Source organism: Hyaena hyaena, unplaced genomic scaffold (assembly GCF_003009895.1).
Source record: "Hyaena hyaena isolate Hyena2069 unplaced genomic scaffold, ASM300989v1 scaffold_59, whole genome shotgun sequence".
In the NCBI taxonomy this organism is placed as follows: domain Eukaryota; kingdom Metazoa; phylum Chordata; class Mammalia; order Carnivora; family Hyaenidae; genus Hyaena; species Hyaena hyaena.
The window spans coordinates 1,974,100-1,998,928 of record NW_024080691.1 but is presented as its reverse complement, the minus strand read 5'-3'; the positions used below and the strand labels follow the sequence as shown (position 1 = coordinate 1,998,928).

The 24,829-nt window shown below is 40.8% G+C and overlaps 1 protein-coding gene across 1 annotated transcript in view; it reads right to left on the bottom strand.

The window, feature by feature from the left end:
- Positions 1-24,615, bottom strand: part of RAB30 (RAB30, member RAS oncogene family) — an 81,540-nt gene extending 56,925 nt beyond the window's left edge. Inside the window, exon 1 of the mRNA XM_039231812.1 lies at positions 24,426-24,615. The gene's annotated coding sequence lies outside the window, so the exon portion shown is untranslated. The remainder of the gene's footprint in view (positions 1-24,425) is intronic.
- Positions 24,616-24,829: the final 214 nt, after the last annotated feature.

The window sequence follows — 24,829 nt, the reverse complement described above, 5'->3', positions numbered from 1 at the left end:
GTGTGTCACTGCCCCTGCCTAGATAAACTAGTACAAACAAAGCAACTGCCAGATAAGCCGTCTTTATCCTTTTTCACATTACTTCCTTTAATCTCATAACCCACCCATGCATATATAGGATGTGCATAAGGTATCAGTTCCCACAGAAAAAAAAATAAGCAAGTATGGAGGAAGCCAAGCCTCTTTCCCCTTTCTTTAGGCCAGTTAGGGGCTTCCAAAACACAAGTGTGGGAGGTGCAATGAATGAATGGATACATTTATACACCCACTGAAACACCCCACATACTGAAGGAGGAGTGCTTTCCTACGCTCCAAAGACACCCACTCTTCATCCCCACATGCTATCTTCCACACTGCCATCTCAACTGCCTGCACCCACTACTGGCCTGATAGAGTGCTGGGATCTAGTCATGCTAATTTTACCACCTCAGTTCCAAACACAGTGCCTGGAATGTGGTAGGTACCTAATGACTTACTTAATTATTAAGTTCTGGGTGGCTCAGTGGGTTCAGTGTCTGACTTTGGCTCAGGTCATGATCTCACAGCTCATGAGTTCAAGCCCTGCATCAGGCTGTGCTGACAGCTCAGAGCCTGGAGCCTGCTTCAGATTCTGTGTCTCCTCTCTCTGTGCCCCTCCCCTGCTTGTTCTCTGTCTCTCTCTGTGTCTCTCAAAAATAAATAAACATTAAAAATATTTTAAAAAATAATTAAATTTCTACTTCCCTCAGGACTAAAACTATATATTTGAAAAGTAACCAGGCAGTTTGAGGTGTGGGCCTGAACCTCTAGTGACCCTTTATTAAGGGTCAACAGTCCAACAGTGTCAAGAACTAGCTGTGTTCTTGGTCGGTGGGGGGGGGGGGTACAGAGGGGGGGATATTTCACCCTCTGGTTCTTAGTTTCCTCTTTGATTGAAAAAAAGGGGGGAGGCAGCACTGATAACACTGGCTGGTTCAGGAGTTAGAGCATGCAAGTCTTAATCTTGAGGTCATGAGTTTGAGCCCCATGTTAAGTGTAGAGATTACTTTAATAATACTTTTTAAAAGGGTGGGGGATGGGTTAGATCAGGGGTTGGAAAACCCACAGCTCATAGACCAAATCCAGCCTATGCCCTCCACCCCTGGTTTAAAATGATCTTACATTTTTAAATGGTTGCAAAAGCAAACAAAGGACAATATGCATCAGAGATGGTATGTGGCCTCCGAAACCTAATACATTCACTTTCTGGCTCTTTGCAGAAAAAGTATGCTGACCCTGGATAGGATTATCTCTAAGGTCCCTTCAAACCGAAAAATTTTTGGTTTCTAACTCTATTGGGTTTCTTGAACAGTCTGATTCTGGATCTATGCACCGAGTATTCCCAAGACTGAAACAATACTCGAGGCATGGCAGGACCTCAATTGTTATTTGTTTAATTGAAATAAATGGATCTGTAGCAGTAACCCTAAGAAATGAATCCTCTACCAGGAGGGTAAGTTGGGTCAATGTAGATCAAATGACCGCCTAATAAATGCCCCCAGGATCAACTGGCCACAACAAGAACACTCAGTTCTACTGGCCATTTGGATAACACCTGTGATGGCCTATAGCTCATATTACCCGGATCACAACTCACCTTGTTCCACCAAATAAAAAATACATTTAGCCATCCCCCGAACAAACCACTTCAAACAAACAAGTTATAAAGCTGTCTAGATGTAGCTATCAGAAACACAGATCATCTGATCAGATAATCTTAATAGTGGAGGACCCAAGAGAATAAATCCCATCCACAATAAGGCCTATAGGATAATTTAGCTCTCAACATTCTTTCCTTGTTTCCCTTTTGTTGTTCATATATAATAGCAAAACAAGGAATTCAAACATTTATGTCAGGGCAGCAAGCCAAGTAAAGTCTAGAATATATGATCCTATTAACACTAATGGAAGTCGGAGCAAGGTAAAAGAGAAAATAAAGCTCCCTGCTTCCACTCTCAGTACACATACTTTTCCAAAATAAAGAGCCAACAATTATTCTTTTAATGTTCCTTCTCTGTACACCCATAAATCACTCCTGGGCATAAACCTTGTGCTGATTTCAAAGGATGGGTTTCTGCTTTTGTGGAGTTTTTTGTAAACCTTCCCTTTGCTCTTCCTCTTTCTGTATGCCTACAAGGAGTCCTCCTGAAGGGTGCTGGGGGTTCTTTTCTGCCATCCCACTATCCAACACCTCTGGTATAGGTACAGTAACCCCCATCCCACGCTGAAGGATGAGGTATATTCCACTTCTCACCCCCACCCCAAACCCCAGGTACTGGCCTGGAAAGTTAAAAAAAACAAAAAAACTCCTGTATATCTCAGGGCTCATTTCCAGGTTCTTCATAAACCAGAGGAATGAAGAATAGTTTAAAGTTGGATTCTTTTCCAGACCCATTAAGTAAGCTTTTTCTTATAGCCAGAAGTCGGACAGACACTGACCCTCTGCTGACCTCTGCATGAACCTCAAAACAAACAATCCAAAAAACTCTTTACTTCTGAGAGTCTTGGTGTTTTCATGTTTTTCAACCAATAAAAATGGCCTTAACCTTAGCTGGCATCCTTGCTTGAGAGACAAGGATCCAGCACTCAGGTTATATGGTCAGAGCTCTGGGACCTTCTAAGGAAAAGTCCTGAAATGGCTGTCCTCTCAGTCCAGGCCCAAACAGCCTCGTCTACATTTTCTCCAAATCCCATCCCTGTAAACCCTGCTGTGGGGACCCAGTACCACCCTGAGCGCCTGCATCAAGCCCTTCTTGGATGGTCTCGCTCTTCTCCCCCTGGATGTGATCCACAGCAGCCACAAGGGAGTGAAAAATCATCACACAGTTAAAAACAATCCCTGGAAGGAATCTCGGTAACTAATGTACAGAAAAAGCCAACTGCCTCCACCATAGGGTAAATTTTTGTCTCTAAAAAAGCTTTTGCAGACTATTCATTAGTGTTTGCATAAAGAAAAGAGACCCACATGTGTCTTTTGATTGTGATGTTTATTTTTTAGAGTTTATTTATTTATTTGGAGGGGGGGCAGAAGGGGACAGAGAGAGACAGAGAGAATCCCAAGCAGGCTCCTTGTTCTCAGGGTGGAGCCCAGTGTGGGGCTCGAACTCATGAAATGTGAGATCGTGACCTGAGCCAAAATCAAGAGTCAGACGCTTAATTGACTCAGACACCCAGGTCTGAGATTGTGAAGCTTGATAGGAAGTTTGGGGTGACTTAAATAAGCATTGGAAAACATGTTGGCCTACCTAGTTATTATCAGGTATATGTGCAAAAATTGCATATTAGTATTCAAAATAGACCACTGCTTATTCATTCAACAGTGCACAGTCATCTTAATAAACACAGCACAACCATTCTCATTCCTCAAAGCAGAATTGACCATTCCCTCTACTTTGGGGGCCCACTGTACCTTGTAAGGACCTTAATAATGGGAACTGTGATCCTTTATTTACTCCTTTGTTTGTATGACTGTCTTCCTACATCTCACTGTTTCTATTCCCCCAGGCTATAAATCTCTTGAGGAGAAAGACTTCATATTCCTTCTTGAACCCTCCATGCTCAATAGACTGTCTAGCACATAGCAGGTGCTTCATAACACCAGGGTGGAAAAGGGGGCAAGGCAGTAAGCATTAAGAAGGCAGAAACTGAACTTTTATTCCTGTTGCCTGGCCTATAAATATTTTTGAAATTAATGGATGGACTGAAGAAACAAAAGAACAGCAGTACTAAGGCATGAAAGTAAAGAGCTTGGCTGTAATGAATGTCATCTTTCATCAATTCTAAAACATCTTTTATATTTTGACAGGAAATTAGGATGCATTTTACAATGAATAGCATCTTTGCATGGTGTCATAGTTTATTTGGAACCTTATTTTCTCTTTCTTTTTTAGTGGTGAATAGGATAGCTGTACACATTAGAAACGATAAGAGTCTGAGGCACCTGGCTGGCTCAGTCAGAAAAGCATGTGATTCTTGATCACAGGGTTGTGAGGTTAAGCCTCACATTGGGTGAACAGATCACTTAAAAATAAAGTCTTAAAAAGAAAAAGAAATGATGGTGTCACTAATGCAGTGAAATATCTTTTGATGTGACTGTGGTAAGAAGGGCTGGAAAGATGACTATAAAATTGTACTGAATTTTCCACAAGAGTAGAAACAACAACAAAAAAAGGCTGAGCCTTTTTAGTAAAAAGACTGGCTTTGTGTCTCACAAGCACCCCCCTTCTGGAGGAGCAGCCCAAGTGGGGCTTCCAGAGGCCACATCTATGCTAAGTGACCCTGCCCTCCTGCTCACCACTGATTGGTTCAGGGATGGTCACATGATCCAAACTGAGCGAATCATTACTCTGAATTTTTTTTACTTAGAGCCAGTAAGAATGTAGGTCACTTCTCTGCTTTAACAACAGTGAGATTCAAAGTTTAGGAGCATTTGGTGACCATGCTCCCTACTATGTGGGAAGAGAAACAAAGGCAAAAGACAGAATTTTGATGGTGAATGCCTGTGTGGCTCAAACTAGCTACATGCTCACCAAACCTATTTCTTTTTCTTCCTGGGCAAACAGGCCATATTTCTCGGGCTCCTTTGCCATTAGGTGGAGTCATGTACTCATTCACTGAGGGACTGCACTGAGTAATAATTGATGGAATGAGGACAGAAGTAATATAAGTCACTTCCAGATCTGGCCCATGAAAACCTCCCACCTGAGATCCTTGAATCTCCCTCTCCATCTGCAGCTTCAAAGGAGAGAATTTTATCACAGAGGAGAAGGGGGGCAAAAGATGGAAGAAACCTGTGTCCCTGAAACACCGAAAGTGGCTTAACCAGGAAAAACTATGTTGAACTGCTGTCTGAACAAGAAAAACACATCGTTAATGTTAAGCACCAAAATTTGGGGGTTGTTAGGGCAGTTACCTGTTCTAATACCTCCTGGCTGCAGCTGCACCCATCCTTCCAATGGTTATATGAAATGCCCCAGTGTCCTTCCCAAGTCCCTCTTTGCCCAAGCTAGTTTGAGTTGGGTTTCTTTCATTTACAACTCAAAGAGTTCTGAGAACATAGCCAAGAAGAATGAATCGCAATCATTTGAAATGGCACGATGATAGTGGTAAGCAACAATCCCCAAGTGTCTGAGGAACACCAAGAAGATTTCTCAGAACAGAGTAATAATCCCAACAAACTTATGACAATACACAGAAGACTCTTCAATTTCCCAGGACTTCTAGCTCAAAACTCATAAACCACTTACAGTGAGATACTCTCTCCCCATACTCATTTCATTACCAGAAGCATATACAAAGTTGTAACAGTCCTGACTTAGAATTCACCTACTATCAAATATCCTCAGGGGTTCCCAATCATCCAGAACCCTAGCAAGCAAGATAAACCTCAGTTATCATACACAGCCAGCTTTGCTGTCCCAGGATTTCGTGGGAAACGGATCCACATACAGCTCTAAGAATCCAAGTAATTACTCTGGGGTGACTAGCTCTGGGTTTGAGTGTATAACACTGACCACGGTTTTCAAAGATAAATATTCAAAAATCACCAAAGCTTCTGGGAGCCTTTATAAGACTATAAATGAAAAAGAGTACAAAAATAAACATGAGAATGATACCATGCATGCCTACTTGAGCAATGAAAAAGATTTGCCAGGAACTGGGGCCAGAGATGACAGCGCATGCATCCTGCTCAGTTTCCAGAAATGTCTCTCATTGAGCCAAATTTGTTTTATAACAACAAGCAATGACATCTGTTATACATTCTATGGGCTTGTTATACAGAACTTCAATACTATACATTAAGTTCTTTGCCTCTCACAACGGTATGAAGTTAGGATTGTCATCAGTCCTTCATTTAGCGCTAAGAACACATGCTCAGGCATGTCAAGTCTCACAGCCCCAGGATTTGAGACTTGGGCCAAGACTTGAACTCCAATCTCCTTACATCCTCCGGCCATTTCACTGTAGCCCAAACTGTGGAATACTAGGGCAGAGAAACAGCCCGCTGGTGACATTTCCCCACTGCTATAATTCATTAGACCATTTGGAGGTCAGTTTGCTGTTTTGTGTAACCATATGTGGGAGCTTTCTGAGGGGTTAAAGGCCCAGGATAAATGCCTGGCCTGCCTCCAATACAAGCTGGGAAAACACTCCCTGACAAGACACCGTAGCTTATGTCCACAGAGAGACCTTGAGCGAGGAGGAAGGAGCCTGAAATAAGGGGTTAAAAGTGGAGACTTCTATGTGATCTTGTCAGAACCTCAGAGATGGAGGTCTCTGAGAGCCAGGCAACAAGCTAAGATCTCTCAGGACCCCAAAGATAGGATTTGGGGCAAGGGAAATGAAGTTACCTTTTTGGGGGGAAGGAGAGGGTGTCAAATACATATAACTGAGCTGGCCTCAATCGGCATTCTCTTAGATGACTTTTTTTTTTTAAGTTTTTAAAATGTATTTATTTTGAGAGACAGAGACAGAGAAAGAGAGAGGCAGACAGAGAGGAACAGAGAGAATCCCAAGCAGGTTCCACATTGTCAGTGCAGAACCCAATATGGGGTTCGGGCTCACAAAATGAGATTGTGACCTGAGTTGAGATCAAGAGTCTGATGCTTAACCAACTGAGCACCCAGGTGCCCCTCTCAGATGACCTTTTTGAGCCACTTCTAAGAGACAAATTGCCAAGATGAAATACTCATATACTATGAAGAAAGGCAAAAAAGGCATGGGGAGTATTAACATTTTAGTAAGAGCCATTTACCTCTGGGAGCCAGTGACCCACCATTTCAGAAAGAAGACATAGGTACCTGGGGGAGCTCTCCTTTGGCATGCTGGAAAATTTTAAGAGGTGGCCACCTCTGAATATCACTATTTTCTAGGCTCCAAGGATGAGAGGGAAGTCCTATTCTCTGGTGTGGAATCAAAGAACCTGAAGAAGCATGGGGTAGCAGAAAGGGCAAAGGCCTTGATTTTAACAAACTTGGGCTTGAGTCCTGGCTCAGTCTCCTATTAGCTGTTATGAAAGTTAAACCTCCTTGAGCCTCAACTGAGTCCATATCTGTGAAGGATAAGACTGTGGGGAGAATAAAACAAAATTATAAATGTACAATGCCTGATACATATTAGCTGCTCAATAAATTTAGCTCTTTTAACTCTTCCCCCTCAAACCTCTCTTCAATTCTTTAGTATTGGAATTCTAATACTGAGTCACCCTAATTCTTATAATTCACCAGTCTTATAAGAATTCTTATAATTCATAGTCTTAAAAGAATATGTTGGCCATTTCACTTGCCTCTTTGAAATATAATCATCTGTGACTTTAGTTGTGAACACTTCAAATAACTCTGGGTCCTTGGGCCTCTTACTAGTCTGCTCCATGCTTCCTAAATTTCCTTAAAAAAAAAAAAATTAACTCCTGCGTCTTTCTTCAACTTGATCATCTTTCTCTAATCTGAAAGAGAATTCAAACTATATCAATATTTGGCTGCACTCACCTGTCAAATTCAACTAAACTTTCCACAAGGCTTAAAATAAAAGGGAGTTCTAAGGTCAACAAAGCTTAACTGAATTTAATAAATATGCCGTGTGCTTCTAACCATAGGAACAAAAGGAAGGATAAGGTTCTAGTGGTCTTCCTCATTACCTTCCTAGTCTTTGGGATAATTTCCTCTTGACATCCACTTACCCAAGACAGGGATAGGTGCCCCTTCTCTATGCTCCAGTCTTCTGTCTACGCCACTATCAGTGCCATGGCCCATACTGTACAATAATCATCCATCTCATCTCCTTCACAATCTCTCTTCAGGCAAGAACCATGTTCTGCCAAATCTCAATTACCAGTCTCAGTACTCACCAGCTCAATACCTGGTATATAACAGATACCAGATTAGTGTTGGATAGATGGGTAGATAAGTGGATAGATAGATGAATAAGTAAATAGGGTTTTTTGATCTGGGAGAAACCTTAGAAATAATCTAGTCCAATACAAGGTCTTTATTTCACAGACAAGGAAGCAGGGCCTCAGAGCTGTAAGGTAACTCTGTCAAGGTAGTCTCAAAGTAGCAAAAAGATGATAAGTGGTAGCAGTCACACATGCCAGTGTTACTGTGAATTTATAAGCAGACATCACTTCACACTCACCCCCAAGAAAAGATAGCATAGCTTGGTGAGTACAGAGAGCATGGGCTCCACAGGCCAAGTCTTAGTTTTGGCTACTTATCAGTCATGTGACTTTGGGCAAGTTACTTCATCTCTTTGAGTCACAATTCCTGTCTCTGTTAATTAGGGATATTAATAACTTCAGAGTTGTTGGGGTATTGCATCTGCCAACATACACAAAGTGCCTAGCATAGCACGGGCACTATGTGCTAAATATATGTTTACTGAATGAATCATGAAGGAGTCCCTGTCTAGCATACCACAGCTTCACGAACCTGGTAGACTTTGCATTTAAGTCTCTGCCCACATGGAAGGTGGCTGGGACACCCATAATTACAGAGCCATTTGGAGATTTGTTCCTTGCTAGACCTGGGTCTTTAAGCAGCATCAAGACTCTATAACGTTGCTCACTGTTCCTGACCTGGGTTGCCCTTCCTACCTTCCTCATTGCCACATAAATCTGCCCCATCTTCTACTGCCTAGCCAGAGCTATCTTTTCTAGAAAGCCCCTCTACTTCCTATGACTTCATCAATCTTTCTTGTCTCAATAATTACTTTCTACCACACAGTAGGAGGAGTATATCTGTTTGGGTTTTTTTTTTTAATTATGATAAAATATACATAATATAAAATGTATAATCGTAACCATTTTTAAGTGTACAGTTCTGTAGTGTTAGGTATATTCAGTGTTGTAAATCAACCTCCAGAACCAAAACTGAAACACATTAAATAACAACTCCCTGATTTTTCCCTCCCTCTGGCCCCTGGCAACCACCACTCTACTTTCTGTTTCTATAAGTGTGACTATTCTAAATACCTCATATAAATGTAGTCATACAATATCCATCCATTTGTGTTTGGTTTATTTCTCCCACCATAATGCCCTTAAGATTCAACCATGTTGTAGCATGTGTTAGAATCTCTTTCCTTTTCAAGGCTACTGTATGTACATCTACATTTGGTTTATCCATGCATCTGTTGATGGACACTTGGATTGCTTCTACCCTTTGGCTATTGTGAATAATGCTGTTATGAACATGGGTATATAGGGATGTATCTGCTTTAGCTCCTTAACTTGAATGTGAGCTTCTTAATGACAAAGCCTGGGTCCCAATTTCTCTAGGTGCTTAACATGTAATAGGCACTCAGTAAATACCCATTAAGTAAATAAGACAGGAATCTGCTCCAAAAATGAAGTGAAAAAGTAATCCTCATCTTCCCCACAAATCTGCAAAATGGCAGTATTACACAGCAAAAAAGCACAGGCTTTGTAGTAAGACAATCCTGATTTCTGATCCTGGATCTGATTTTACTAGTTGTATAATCTTAGGCATGTTATTTAAGCTCTCAGAGCTGCAGTTCCTCATGTGGTTTTTGCCACAACTAAAAGCTGTAACTTATGTAAAGCAGTTAACATAGCACTTGACACATCATAAACTCAAAAAATATTTGCCAATATTATTATTATAAAGTCCTATAATAAAAGTAACTTGGGGGGTGCCTGGCTGGTTCACTCAGTAGAGCATGTGACTCCTGGTTTGGAGTAGGGAGTTCAAGCACCCACTGAGATTACTTTAAAAAAAAAAAGTATCTTGTTGCACATACAAACATGCCATTTAGCTTCCCGGCCATGGTAACTTTAAAAGCAAAGAACATAAAAAATTCTCAGACCAAACCATTTACAGCAGGTAATAGTCAAAACAGAAAGACACTACCACAGCAGCAACAATGATTCTGGACTGCTATTATTGAATGCGGAGGCTTGAGCTATTCAGTTGCAGCACTTGAGCTGGAAATTTTGTCACTTCAAAGAGACAGACTTACATGTCACACTAAGGATCATCTCAATTAGCAAAGCAGCCTGTCCAAGTTCTCGTTAATGTTTTAAAATCAGGATTACTTGAGGTTTTTTGGGTGTTTGGGCTAAATCTATGTTGAATTTCATCATAATTCATGTTTTGAAGCTTTTAGTAAAAAGATGAAAGAAATAAATAGATCTTGATCTTTATTACTGTTTCAGACAGAAGTATTTATTTCAATCTGACTCGAAGGAAATTGAGCTCCCCACCCCACTCCCGGTTCCTCTAGGACATGAATTCTTTTGAGGTTGCTATCCGAATTTTCCAGACCAGAAACATTCCTTCCAAAGTCAGCTCTTAGAAAGGCAAGTTTTTGAGTCTTAGAAGGAAAAGCTTATTCAAGCATCTTTTTGTCTACCAAAACAATTAACATTTGACATGGCTAATTCAAATGGCTCTCACAGACAAAATCAGAAACTTGACTGTGTAGTTGGGGGAAGAGGGAAGAGAAAACAGAAAGAAGGTAAGAGGAAGTTGACCAAATGCTAATGCTGGCCCCAAAATGGCCCCAAGTGATCATAACCCCTAACTTTCTTAGGATAATCATGACTCCTCGTAAATTTAACACTATACTGAGATAATTTATTAAGGGTAACTAAATATGATTTTACCTCTCTCCCAATTTTGTTTTTTTTTTAAGTTTACTTTTATTTATTTTGAGCGAGAGAGAAAGAACAAACAGTGGGTGAGGGGCAGGGAGAGAGGAAGACAAAATCCCAAGCAGGATCCACGCTATCGATTCAGAGCCCAATGCAGGGCTTGAACTCACAAATTGTGACACCATAACCTGAGCCAAAATCAAGAGTTGAACGCTTAACCAACTGAGCCACACAGGTACTCCACCAATTCTGGATTCTTAACAATACTGTCACCATATGTCACATGTCAATTTTAATTTGGTTCCCAAATAATAGCTAAGAGCTACCGGCTGCCTTACTAGTGCCAGGATATTCACATGCACTATAAGGCTGCCAGGTGCCCATCATGCTGAGCCTTGACATACAGGGCTGCATCTAATGCTCACAACAACCCTATGTTCTGTGTACTGACATCTTCCCTCTCTCCTTTTTCACTTCTTGTTTTTAAATTAATTTCAGACTTACCAAAAAAGAAAAAAACTTCAAGCAAATCACTAAGTATTCATATATAATCTTCATCCAGATTACCCAAGTTTTAATATTTTATCCCTTTGCTTTATCATTCTCTCAGATATAGATTTTACTTTACCCTTAAATACTTAGTATTTCCTTCAAATTAAGAACAATCCCTTTAATTCTGCAATATGATTATCAAAATCAGAAAATATTAATACTTGTATAATCTAATCTCAACTCTTATTCAAATTTTACCAACTGACCAAATAAAATAAAAGTCCTTTATGGCAAAAGAAAAAATTTTTCTCTGCTCTAATCAATCCAGGATCATATGTTGTATTTAGTTTCTATATGCCTTTAGTCTCTTTTAATCCAAAACTATTCCTCAATCTTTGTCTTTCATGACCTTACATTTTTAATAAATACAGTCCATTTAATTTGTAGAATATTTCTCAATTTAAATTTATCCAATATTTCCTCATGATTAGATTCAAGTTATGCATTTTCAGCAGGAATGCCACACAAGTGGTATGTTCTTCTCAGATAATGGTCCGTCACATCTCTGGTATTGACTTTGATTATTCAGCAAAAGTGGTGTCTGCATGTTTCTCACTATAAAGTCACTCTTGCCTCCTTTGTAATCTATTAGTATGTTGTGAGGAGATACTTTAGACTAGGTAGGCTCCTCTATCATAGATGAAAGAGCTGAGGTACAGAGAAGTTATGAGTTGCTTAACGGCACACAGATTAAAAGTGCCAGAGCACAAACTCATACTCCATTTTGTAGGCTCCCACACTTGAGATTCTTCAAAAGCATCCCACCGCTTCCTAGACCAGTTACCAATCACTAAAGCATCTTTGTCTAATGCCCTTACCGTGCACCCTAATGAAAACAATATGAGGACCCCTCATGGCCCAGAGAATCCTTTTATTTCTCTGATCTTAAGAACCAGCATGGTCCTAGCCACTGAGTCTCTAGAGCTGCTTCTATTTTTTTTTAATGTTTTTTAAAATTTATTTCTGAGAGAGAGAGAGAGACAGCATGGGCAGGGGAGGGGAAGAGAGAGAGGGAGATACAGAATCTGAAGCAGGCTCCAGGCTCTGAGCTACCAGCACAGAATCTGATGCAGGGCTTGAACCTATGAATCGTGAGATCATGACTTGAGCCTAAGTCAGAGGCTTAACCGACTGAGCCACCCAGGCGCTCCTAGAGCTGCTTCTAAAACATTAGAAATCCTGAGGGTGGTACTTTATACCCAAGCCCCCCACTCTCTCGGTTAATTAACCTGGTAGAGCACTGGAAGAGAAATCAGCTGGTACTAAAAAGCAGAAGATGGAAATGTATATGCATCAGGACACTAGGCTGAACAAGGAAAACCTGAAATCATCCATACCCTAAGGCCATCTTGCCACACTGTGACCTTTCGGTCTGACCTCCTGAAACTTTTATTTTTGAAATGCCATTTCTTTCTAATTTTTTTCATTTGAATTTTATTTTTGGAATAATTGATATTACATTCCCATGGCTCAAAACTCAATGTGACATACCCAGTGGAATAGTCATAATAAAAAAGACAAATAATAACAAGTGTGGGCAAGGATGCAGGCAAATGGAATCCTTGTACATTGCTAGAGGGAATGTAAAGTGGTACTGCTGCTTTGGAAAACAACTTGTCAGTTCCTCAAAAGTTCAAACATAGAGTTACCAGTTGACCCAATCCTAGGTACAAATGCAAATTAAATAAAAACAAAGGTACATTTACTTTTTTAATATTTTATTTCATTTTTTTAGAGAGCTAGAGAGCACATGAGCAGGGGAGGGGGCAGAGAGAGAGAGAGAATCTTTAGCAGGCTCCACACTCAGTGCAGAGCCCGAAGTGGGGCTCAGTCCCATGACTGGGATCAAGAGTTGGACACTCAACCAACTGAGCCACCGAGGCAGCCCAAAATAAATGTACATTTAAAACCATGTATACACATGCAGATTGCATTATTCGTAATGGTTGAAAGTGGAAACAACCCAAATGCCCATCAACTGATGACTGAAAACATATAGTGTGGTATATCCATACAACGGAACATTATTTGGTGATAAGACAAGAACTGATCCATACTACAATGCAGATAAGCCTTGAAAAGCTTATGCTAATGAAAGAAACTAATCACAAAAGACCGCATGTTGCCTGATGCCATTTATATGAAATGTTGAGAATAGGCAAATCTATAGAGACAGAAAGTAGTTGCCTGGCCTAGGTGGCGGCGGGGGGGGGGGGGGGGGGGGGGGGGGGGGGGGGGGGGGGGGGGGGGGTGGTACAGGAGTGGAGGAGATGACAAATGAGTGCTATTGAGTACAAGGTTTCTTTTTAGAATGACAATTTTCTAAATTGATTGTGATGATGCTTGCACAAGTCTGTAAACATATTAAAAACCACTGAATCGTACAGTTTAAATGAGTCAATTGTGTGACATATAAATTATACCCCAAGAAAGTTATTTTATTTATTTATTTATTTATTTATTTATTTATTTTTAATGTGTATTTATTTTTTGAGAGACAGAGAGACAGAGCTTGACCAGAGGACGGGCAAAGGCAGAGGGAGACAGACTCTGAAGCAGGCTCCAGGCTCTGAGCTGTCAGCACAGAGCCCAAACGTGGGGCTCGAACTCACAGACTGTGAGATCATGACCTGAGCTGAAGTTGGATGCTTAACGGATTGAGCCACCCAGGCGCCCCCCAATAAAGCTATTTTAAAAGTCAACCTCATAAAATGGTAAACCTTAAGAAATCTCACAACACACACACCCGCACGCACGTGCACACACACACACCACTCTTTTTTACAGCCCTGCACCAGTAACTACTTTAAGATTCTTCCAGTGTTTCTTTGTGCAAGTTCAAATATATTTTCTTATCTCCATTTCCTTCACAAAAATATGCACTCTTCTGCACCTTCCTTCCTTCATTTAATATATCCTTTGAGATTTTTCCATATCAGTACTTAAAGAATATCCTAATTCTTGTTTGTGGTTTAATAGTTTCCCTTATGTGAACACACCCATTTATTTAACCTGTTTCCCCCTGACACACACTTAGGGTTGTTTCCAGTCATTTGCTATAAGCAACAATGATGCAATGCTTATTCATTCTTTTTAACTTGATTTCATCAGATGACCTTTTGTTCTTGGACTGCCGTAAGGCAGCAGTCTGTCAAAACTGGGTTTGCACCTAGCCTCCTCTGCTAACTGGCTATGACCCTCAGAAAGTTACTTGTATTTTCTGAGTCTTAATTTCCTCACTTGTACATGGGCAGAAGGTTGGTAATGGATAATAACACACTGGTGGTAAAAAAAGAATTGGGGAATCCAGGTAAAAATGAAGGAGGAGGAGGAAGAGGAAGAAAGAGGAAGAGGAGCTGAAAGCTAATCTTATCAGAAAAACGCATGATTCATAAATATAGAAGGAAATCATCCTTTATAGATACCACTGACCTAGGCCATGATTATCAGTAGAATTAAAACTAGGTTAAAGTTGTTGATTGAACAGGATATTCAAACAATCTCAAAGTATCACCCCACAGACTATTTTGCTCATTACAAAGAGAAACAGGTACCTTTACAATGAAGAGATCAGGCAACACCACTTCATCCACATGATCAAATCTCACATCACCAGTGATGTTACAAACTGATACTCTGTGTCACCTAATGTGATGCAAAGAAAAGGATGCAACACTGTCTATGTGGAATTCCTACTACAAGTATTTAACTGGAGGTTGTTAAAGAGAAAACAATCAGACAAACCCAATTTACAGTCTACAAGGCAACAGACTTGGAATCTTCAAAACTTCAATTTCATAAAAGACCAAAAAGGCCAAGATACTACACAACATTAAAGGAAACCAAAGAGATAATTACTTTGTGTTGGGTGATGGAGCAAGTGAGAGAGAGAGAGACAAAGGAAGAAAGACTGATTTTAGACGATATTAGAACAACAGGGGCAATCTGAAAAATATTATTTCAATGTAATGATATTGTGGTAAATGGGAGAATTCCCTGTGTCTTAAGAGATACCCGCTCCAGAGCTTAGAGATAAAGTGTTGTTATGTCTGCAACTCACTCTTAAGTGATTTGGGGGGAAAAGAAGTGTAGGTGTGCACACGTCTCAGCTAACTCCGCAGATCTAAGGAAATGTCCTCCCCATGTACCTGAAGGTAAATGGAACCATATCAAAGTAAATGCCAACAGCCAGTCCTACCTTCATGAAGCTTGTACTTTGATCAGAAGGCAAAGCAAAAACAGGAAGCAGCTGGAGATGCTTTTGGTTTTGGTTCCAGAAAATCTACCTAGGGCCTACATCTGCAATTTTTTTTTAAGCTAGGTAACTTTTAAAACAAAACAAAACAAGTTATTTAACCTCACTAAGAATTGTTTCCTCATTTATATGGAAAAAATAGAACTAAAATCTACCATCTAAGTTTGAGATTATAAAATTTTTTTAGTTTTTTTTTCTTTTTATTTCTGAGAGAGAAAGAGAGAGAGAGAGAGAGATACAGAATCCGAAATAGCCTCCAGGTTCTGAGCTAGCTGTCAGCACAGAGACCAATGCAGGGCTCAAACCCATGAACCGTGAGATCATGACCTGAGCTGAAGTCAGACACTTAACCGACTGAGCGCCCCTAAGTATGAGTTTATGAAACAGCATATATAATACACCTTTGTAAAGCATCTTTTATTGAAGACTCTCATTAAAAGATATTAGTCTCAGGACACCTGGGTGGCTCAGTCAGTTAAGCATCTGACTCTTGATCGTAGCTCAGGTGACACAGTTTGTGAGACTGAGCCCTGCATCTAGCTCTGCACTGACCACGCAGAGCCTGCTTGGGATTCTCTCCCTCCCTCTCTCCTGTCCTTCCCCTGCCAGTGCTCTCTCAAAATACATAAATAAACTTTATATATATATATATCTCCTAGAATAAAAGTGGGAAAGAAGGAAGGCTCCTGATGTTCCCACCATTGCTTCCTTATCAGAAAATCCAGCATAGAATCTCCCATTTAGCTTATGCTCACAATTATTGGTTGAAGAAGTAACAATAGATATTATGGGACAAAATGCCTTAAAAAAGTCTTTTGGAATACAAATGCCATTGGAATTAAATGAAGGAATAACAGGAGCTGCCGCAGTGAGAGACAGCAGCCCCTTAATGACAGCACATATTTATGTACATATAAATTTGCGAAAGACCTTTTATACACATTATCTCATTTTGACCTCAAAATAACCCCCATTTAATAGAAGGAGAAACTGAGACTTGAAAAGATAAATTTCCACATAGCACAGAGCTCAAATCTGTGTGTTCCACTCAGCCACATAAGAATGGAAATAATTCATAGCTTGTGAACCTCGCAATCTTTTCCCCAAGGTCTCTGCTGCGACAGAGTGAGTCACTGATCGCCACTCCTAAATTCATACGTTTTCTACAGAAAAATGCCAAAAATCTGCCCTCGGATTGCTTCTATTGATATTCAGAAAGATGAAGATTTGGCCTTTTAACTACCTGATTCAGCTACTTTAAAAGTGGAGCTTAAATTCCCCTTTCTAGTGTGGTTGTGCGACTGAGACAGAGAAGAAGTGAGCAGTAGAGGTTATTTTCATCTCAAGGTGATGCAGTCTACATTTGAATGACATTAATCATAACTCAAAAATTTTCTGAAAAATTTTCTGGGGAAAACTTTTAGCTGCTTTATTGTTTCAGTTCACTTTTTAAACATCATGTCATGTTGTGGGCAGAGATCATGTATTTTATTTCTTTCTTCCAGAGATTTCCAAATTATTTCCATACTCACCTATATTATCACAGCCATCACAAAAACCAGCAGGAGCTCTGTAATTCCATTTTTGCCCTCTTTCTGTCCACCCATCACAACTTCCTTCCCTTCAATAAGAGTTTAACACAAGTGGCTATTGGATTTGGCAAAGGTACTTAGAAATGGTACTGTCAAAGACTGTTGATAAGAATTTGAATCGGGGTGGCAATTAGAAAAGATTCTGACTTTATTCATGCTCTCTCTCTCTCTCAGAAATGAAATAAAAAAGACAGGTAAGTTAGAACAACGGGCAAATATGTGAGACAAATAATCAAAATATATTAAGAGACAGCAAAAAACAATTACAGATATTATAACAGTATCATTAGCATATGTGTCGGGGGGAAATGACAGAGGGATGCATATCAAAATCTCAAAGTGAGGTGGAATCACATCTTTGTAAGGTGGAATTAAGGAGAATTTCCCGTATCCTGTGCATTGTCTATTTCTGTAATAAATTTTGATTAATCTTACGTCTAGACTCAAAAAAAAAAAAAAAAACATGTAAGATATATATTCAATGTGCCCCTTGCCATCCTTTCTTCTTCATGTTGGGAGCAGCTAGTGCTTCACCTACATTACTACATTTAGTAATATCAAAGATAGCTTGTCAGCTCCAGAAGTTTGCATTTTTTTAATGTTTTATTTATTTTTGAGAGAGGAAAAAAAAAAAAAGAGTGAGTGGGGGAGGGGCAAAAGAAAGGGAACAGAGGATCCAAGGTGGACTCTGTGCTGACACCACGAGCCCAGTATGGGACTCAAACCCATGAACCGAACCTGTGAGATCATGACTTGAGCTGAAGCCAGATACTCAATTGACTGAGTCACCCAGGCACTCCTAGAAGTCTACATTCTTATAGAATGACAGGATAGTGTTTAGAAAGGACATTTAAAAATCACTTACAATATCCCCAATAATTGGTATCACAGCCCAGACACAGGCTGATTATATACTTGCAGTGACCAAGAAAATCATTGTCTTCTGAAGCAGCCCTTGGTGTCTTCTAGCTTTGGTGTGATATTCCTAACGATGACATACAGGAACAGCAACTGATCTAGACACCAATATCCACAGCATGTCAGGCTAAGCAGATGGAAGCATTATTGCATCCGAGAAAACTAACATTGTTACTGATTATCTAATATGCAGCTCCTATTCAAATTTCCTCAACTGCCCCCAAAATGTCCTTTATAGCTTTTTTTTTAAGTCCAGGATCCAATCAAAAGTTACATGTTGCATTTGGTTGTCATAGCTCTTCAATCTCCTTTAATCTAGGCCAGTCCCCTATGTATTTTCTTTTATTTTGTTTTGTTTCTCTTTCACGACATTGACATTTTCGAAGATCGCAGGCCAGCTGTTTTGCAGTATGTCCTGCAATCTGGATTTCCCTGATTACTTCCTCATGATTAGATTTAGGTTAAACATTTTTGGCAAGAATTCTGCATCAGTGATATTGTGTTCTTCTCACTGCATCAGGTTGTCCAGTTTTACTGTTATCTTTTTCTTTGTGTTATCACTGTGGGTACTAAGTGCGAATCAGCCAATAAATAAAATTTTTAAAACAAGAAATAAATATAACGTTAAAAACAGTTACTATGACCACCAGCTGTGCGAGGCATAGTGCCAGACATCTAAAATATATTATCTCATTTAAACTTCACAACAATCTTGCAAAAAACCTGAGGTTCAGAGAAGTTAAATAACTTGCCCAAAGACACACATATAGTGACAGAAAAATATGTGCATGCACATGTGAATTCTCTTTCTCTGTCTCTCTCTCTCTCTCACACACACACACACATACACACTTTAACATATGATCTCAGGGGTCATGCTGTCTATGAAGAACCACTACCTTAGACACATCTTGTGGAGACCTATCTAGTTTTCAACAGTTGGATTACTACGGAGAAGGAACTGAAAACAAATTATCTGTGGTCTATATAAAATTATTTCATACTTGGAAGTATTCTTATTTGGAGATGGGCCACATTTCCACCATAGCCAAGAAAATAGGGCAATGGTTCCATAAATTATTATAACATTCTGGTGTTTTGTTCATCTTTTTTTTTTCTTTTACTATTCTGTAACAAAATGAGAAAAACAAAGACAATGTAGAGAATTTTTCATAAATCTCAATATATTTTTAATTTTAAAAGTATGGTCTCCCTCAACTTTAGATATTAAATGTCCTTTATGAGATGAAAGTGAAGAGGTCATTTTTTAAAAAATATATCTTTACTGTAGAAAAATAATCATTGTCAACAGCGCTGCCAATTTTATCTTATTTTTTATAATTTTGCTTATGTATAAAATTCAAAAATTTGAGCCCCACTAATTTAGGGAACACTATATAATTTTTAAATTATTTTTGAGAAACTAACTTGAATAAAGGAAGTTCACCCCAAAAAGAAACCAGATCTGAAATATTTCTGAATTTCCCTAAAACTCAACTACAAAATATCTCAAAGCCTGCAGGTCTCAGGAATACATTTTTTTTTTTAACGTTTTATTTATTTCTAGGAGAGAGAGAGAGACAGCGTGAGCAGGGGAGGTTCAGAGAGAGAGGGAGTCACAGACTGAAACAGGCTCCAGGCTCTGAGCTGGCAGTCAGCACAGAGCCCAACGCGGGGCTGGACCGCACGAACCGCGAGATCATGACCTAAGCGAAAGTCGGACGCTTAACCGACTAAGCCACCCAGGCGCCCCTCAGGAATACATTTTATAAAAAAATTTTTTTAATGTTTTATTTATTTCTAGGAGAGAGAGAGAGACAGCGTGAGCAGGGGAGGGTCAGAGAGAGAGGGAGTCACAGACTGAAACAGGCTCCAGGCTCTGAGCTGGCAGTCAGCACAGAGCCCGACGCGGGGCTCGAACCCACGAACCGCGAGATCATGACCTAAGCGAAAGTCGGACGCTTAACCGACTAAGCCACCCAGGCGCCCCAGGAATACATTTTAAAAGATTTGTTAAAAGCATTTCACGTTTGCCACTTGCATTATTTAAATGCCCTCTTCCAATGCACCTTCCTGTTTTGAATGGACCCTCAGTGATTTAAGTTAATTTACTCAGTCAACAAACTTTCAGAGTCCCTAATCTGTACAAGATACTCTATTTGGTGCCTGGGAATAGTCTGGAGAGCTCTCTCTTGCTTTAGGTCTTAGGTCAAAGGTCTCCTGCCCCTCTCACTCATAAGAAAGAATGAAAGTCTTCCTTGCGGCTGTGGTCTCCTAGCCTGGCCTACATGACTCCCTTTATGTGACTACGTTTGTCTCCCTCACCAAGTGAATTCTTCCAAAGAAAACACTATCCCATTCAATACTGTATTCTTAGCATGGTGCATTTACAGCTGGGGTGGGGGGAATCAGCATAAATTAACAGAATAAATGTATTTTACAGATGAGAAAACTAAAGTTTGGACAGCCTCTCCTTTGGACAGGCTGAAGGAGAGAAAGATCTTGATGTCTGTCTGGAACTTCAAAGTCAACCTGCCCACAAGTCCCTCCTTGAACAAACAAACAAAAATCTGGTCTTTGTCCAGTGTTCCCTTTTTCTAAAAATGGCATTCCCAGGCGCTCAAGGAAAAACTCAAGTCATCTTGACTCCCTCTTCCCTCTATCCTCACATCTAATCAATTAACAATCTTTTCAGTTATCATCGTCAAGTTTAGCATCTTTCCAATCTCTTTCTTTCTCTCCAAGCCATCCGCCACCACCCTAGATTCAAGCTACCATCATCCCTTGTGCAGACTACAAGAATGACTTGTTACTTCTCATCCACACATTCACTTTGGCCAATCCTCTCCTCCAATCTCTTCTTCACATAACAGACAAGGTGATGTCTTCCATATCATTCTACATATATAATTCATCTAGCTAATTAAAGCCCTTTATTAGGTTCTTATTGCTCTTAGGATAAAGACCAAAATTCACAGAAGGCTCAGAAAATTCTCCAGACTCTGCCCACCTCTCCAGCCTGTCTGGTCCCTCTCCCCTTGCTCTGCTTCCATATACTGAGGACCTCCTTTCAAATCCTCATATTCACTGCTCTTTCTTTTGTACACTGAACATGCAGTGTCCCTTGTCTGAAGCCTTCTCTGTGTCCCCGTTAACACCTCTCATTGACAACCTAAGTTACTCATTCTTCAAGTTTCTTGAAGTGTCACCTGCTATAGGAATCCTTTTCTGATTCCCCTAGACAAGGTGAAAGCACCAGTGAGCCACTTATAGCACATTATAGCACATCTCCTTTTTGCTAGTAACATTCATCACACTGTGACTACTTATCCAGTGATTGTCTCCCTGGTAGAATAGAAACTCCACGAAGGCAGGGGAACTCTCTCTTTCCACTGATATATCCCCAGTTCTGAAAACACAGTAGCTGCTCAATTAATATTTGTTGTTAAAATGATGAGCTGGGACCAAATGGTAACAGGATGGTAATGGACCATTTTGCATTTGCAAATATGTAAACAGAGGCAGAAAGAAGTGCAGTTATTCAAGGTCATAGAGATAGTGATAGACCCAAATCTAACCCATCATTCAGCTCATTTGTCCCCTCAAAACACTAAAAAATGTGGGTAGGAAAGGGAGGGTCTTAGAATAATAAAGTTAGTAATGAGGGGAGCCTAGGTGGCTCAGCTGGGTTGAGTGTCTGACTTTGCCTCAGGTGATCTCGCACTTGGTGAGTTAGAGCTGTCAGCAGACCCTGAGACCTGCTTCAGATTCTGTGCCCCTCCTCTGCTCATGCTCTCTCTCTCTCTTTCAAAGAACAAATAAACATTAAATTTTTTTTTCAAAGAAGGAAAAGGGTAATGGGAAGGTGGTGAGAGAGAGAGATGTCAAGGAAGACAGCTTCTGAATCTGCCTCGTTTCACATCAATCACACTGGTTGCCTCCATACTACCAACAATCAGATTCTATGCCTAGAAAAGCACAAATGTTAGACAGACACACATAACCACCACCACACCCTTCTCCTTAAGGGACAGTATAAAATAACACATGTTTTCATCCAGAAAGAAGACCCCACAGGAGGGAACACTGCTGCCACTCCAATTGTCTTCAAACAAAAACAAAAACAAAACAAAACACCAAATGGGCAGTTTGGCCACCTGGATTGCTTCTCAGCAATCAACAGAAAAAATGGCCTTCCCACCACTTTCTAGAGCAGGAATCAGGAAAAAAAAAAAAAAAAAGGATTAAATGAGGCAGAAACCATTTGAAGTCTTCTTATCCTCTGGGAATTAAGAGAACAGTTCACGTAAAGCAATTTTTTTAAGTTTTTATTTATTTAAGTAATCTCTACACCCAACGTGGGGCTCAAACCACGGGAAAGAGTCTCCTGTTCTTCCGACTGAGCCAGCCAGGTGCCCCCCTATGTAAAGCATTTAAAAACCTTGCTAACACACTGGCAGTTCCGAACACAGGTACCAACGGAAAAAACAGTGACAAGCGCTCAACGGCAACATGCATTGTCCACACGCTGCTGAGGCCAAATTATATCTGTCACAGAGGCCAAAGTTTCAGGCTCACTGCTGTTCATCTTGCCTGGCACCCACTGCAAGAAAGAGAAAAGTCCAAGAGTGCTCTGTGGAATAAATACTCACGCAGTCTACATCCACCCTGGAGTTTCTGAGTGAGGTAGAGAAGGGGTGGGGAGGGTTTTCGGAGATTGGAAAAAGACTTGGAGAGACATGATATATTGGTAATAAGAGGGAAACTTGGACATGGAAATGAAAAATGGGAATTGTAAATGGAGAAACGGGGAAAAAAACTGAAAGAACATCAAGAGACATAGACGGGTGGGGCAAGCAAGGTATAGGCAAAAAGGGTAGGGTGCCCAGGAGAATAGACAGTAAGTACCAGAGAAACGTAGAGAGAGGCAAAGCCGGGCAGTCTTTTCCCAAATCCCAAAGCTGCTCATTGCATCCCAATAAATCACTCTACTACAAAGCCCATACAATAGACTGTCCTTTGCATTCAGTCACAAGCAGCATTTAACGAAGCATCACCCAGCTGCAACTTTGTAGACCTAAGGGTCTGAATCAAAAATGAACAAAATTTGTTCATCAGCAGAAGACAAGTAATGACTTTCACTCAATGCCTGACCTGGCCATAAAAAGGTTTGGCAGTTTAGAGTTAAGCATAAAATGCTCTGGCATTTCTCCTTCTTTTGACATTCCAGGAGGGGGTGTGGTTGACCCCCAAGTCCATTCATTTCCAAGGTTGTAGATCTCTCAAGCTAAGACTGGCCCCATCTGTTCTGGAGTCAGCCAGCTGTTTATCTCCAAGTAACACTTATTGTACTAATCATCCTAATAACACAAGAAAAAAGCCAAAATCATACAAGCCAGAATCCTTACTGTCCTATTAAATGTGTCAGTTCGCTGAAAAACAAAACCCCAAAAAAATCCAAAAAAAACCACTATATGCTCCAGAGTTTCCCTAGCCAGGATCACTCTTCGGAAGGTACCTTTTGAGTACCTTTCAGTAATGGTAAATGAAGGTTAACAGTCCTTCTAACTTTCCCTTTCCCTAATGCATTAAAATGAACCAGGGTTTCCCTAATGATCCCTTCTCCAAACCGTTAGTTGTGACTGGTGACTGTGCCTCACGAAAAGGCAGCTCATTATGGTACCATTGTCAGTGGCAAGGAGCCTGCTGCAACATAATTTAAAACACTCACACGAGCACAAATCTGTCGGCTCCACTTCCAAACAATCCTGCAGAAACCATCCTGCAGTCGACAGAAGAAAAACACTTAACAAAAATGCTGCTTCCAGCAGCCTAAGAGAAGCTTCCTTAGACACGTGAAATGTTTCTGACTGGCAGGGAGTGCACCATTAAAGGACACTGTCACCTCAAATCAGCAGTAAAGGCGAGACAAACGACATACACACACACACACACACACACACACACACACACACACACACACCAGAGCCCCACAAAACTTAACCTACTAAGAAGCACGCTCATCTTAAAAATAGTGTGTGCTTGCCCGAGCGACATAGAAATGTTCTAAAGTAGTGCAACGACAGTAAATCACTGTCTCCCTTTCTCCCCACGCATCACCCCTTCCCACTCAAACCTCAGCACTCGGGGCCGTCTGTGACAGGACTGCAGTCCCCCACCTCTGCCTTCTTCTGATTTTCCAACAGCACTTCCCAACATCGTCCCCAACCCAGCCCCCTCTCCCCTCCTCAAAAAGGCTGAGGGGAGTTGCGACTAGGGAATTGGCAGGAATCGGTCCTCCGCCGGGGGAAGGTTGCTAGAGTTGTTCTTTGCAGTGACCCAAATTGCAGAGCTTTCCGCTTAGCAGCACTTGCGAGCACCTCTCCAGCCCTCCCGCCCCCATCTTCCCAAAAGAAAGCCTTGAGAATGTAGCGGGAGGAATAACTTGGTAGAACCATTTGAATAAATCACTTCAACTCACCTGGTTTGGGATATTTCTCCCCACCCCAGGCATAAACAAAAATGATGTGCGAATGAGTCACGCAGGCAAGGGAACGTGTTGCGATGTCCTAAGTTCAAGGGCTGGAGTGAGTCCCTGCCCTGGTGCTGCTGCTACTCCTAGCTCAGCTGGAGCAAGCGGCAATCGCAAGCCCAGCAGCAGCAAGGGGGTGGATAGACCGTAGCACAATGAATGCAGTGGGGTTTTTGCAATGACATCATCCCTCTGTCCAAAAGGCCCCAATAGCCATGCTCAGGAGAGGTGCATTCTGGGAATCGTAGTCCTCTAACGGTCCGGCAGGACACCGAGGCTATCGCGGGAACTACAATGCCCAAAATGCGCCATGGTCGGACGTGCCTGGAGTGGGCGAAAAGAGCGAAGGGGAC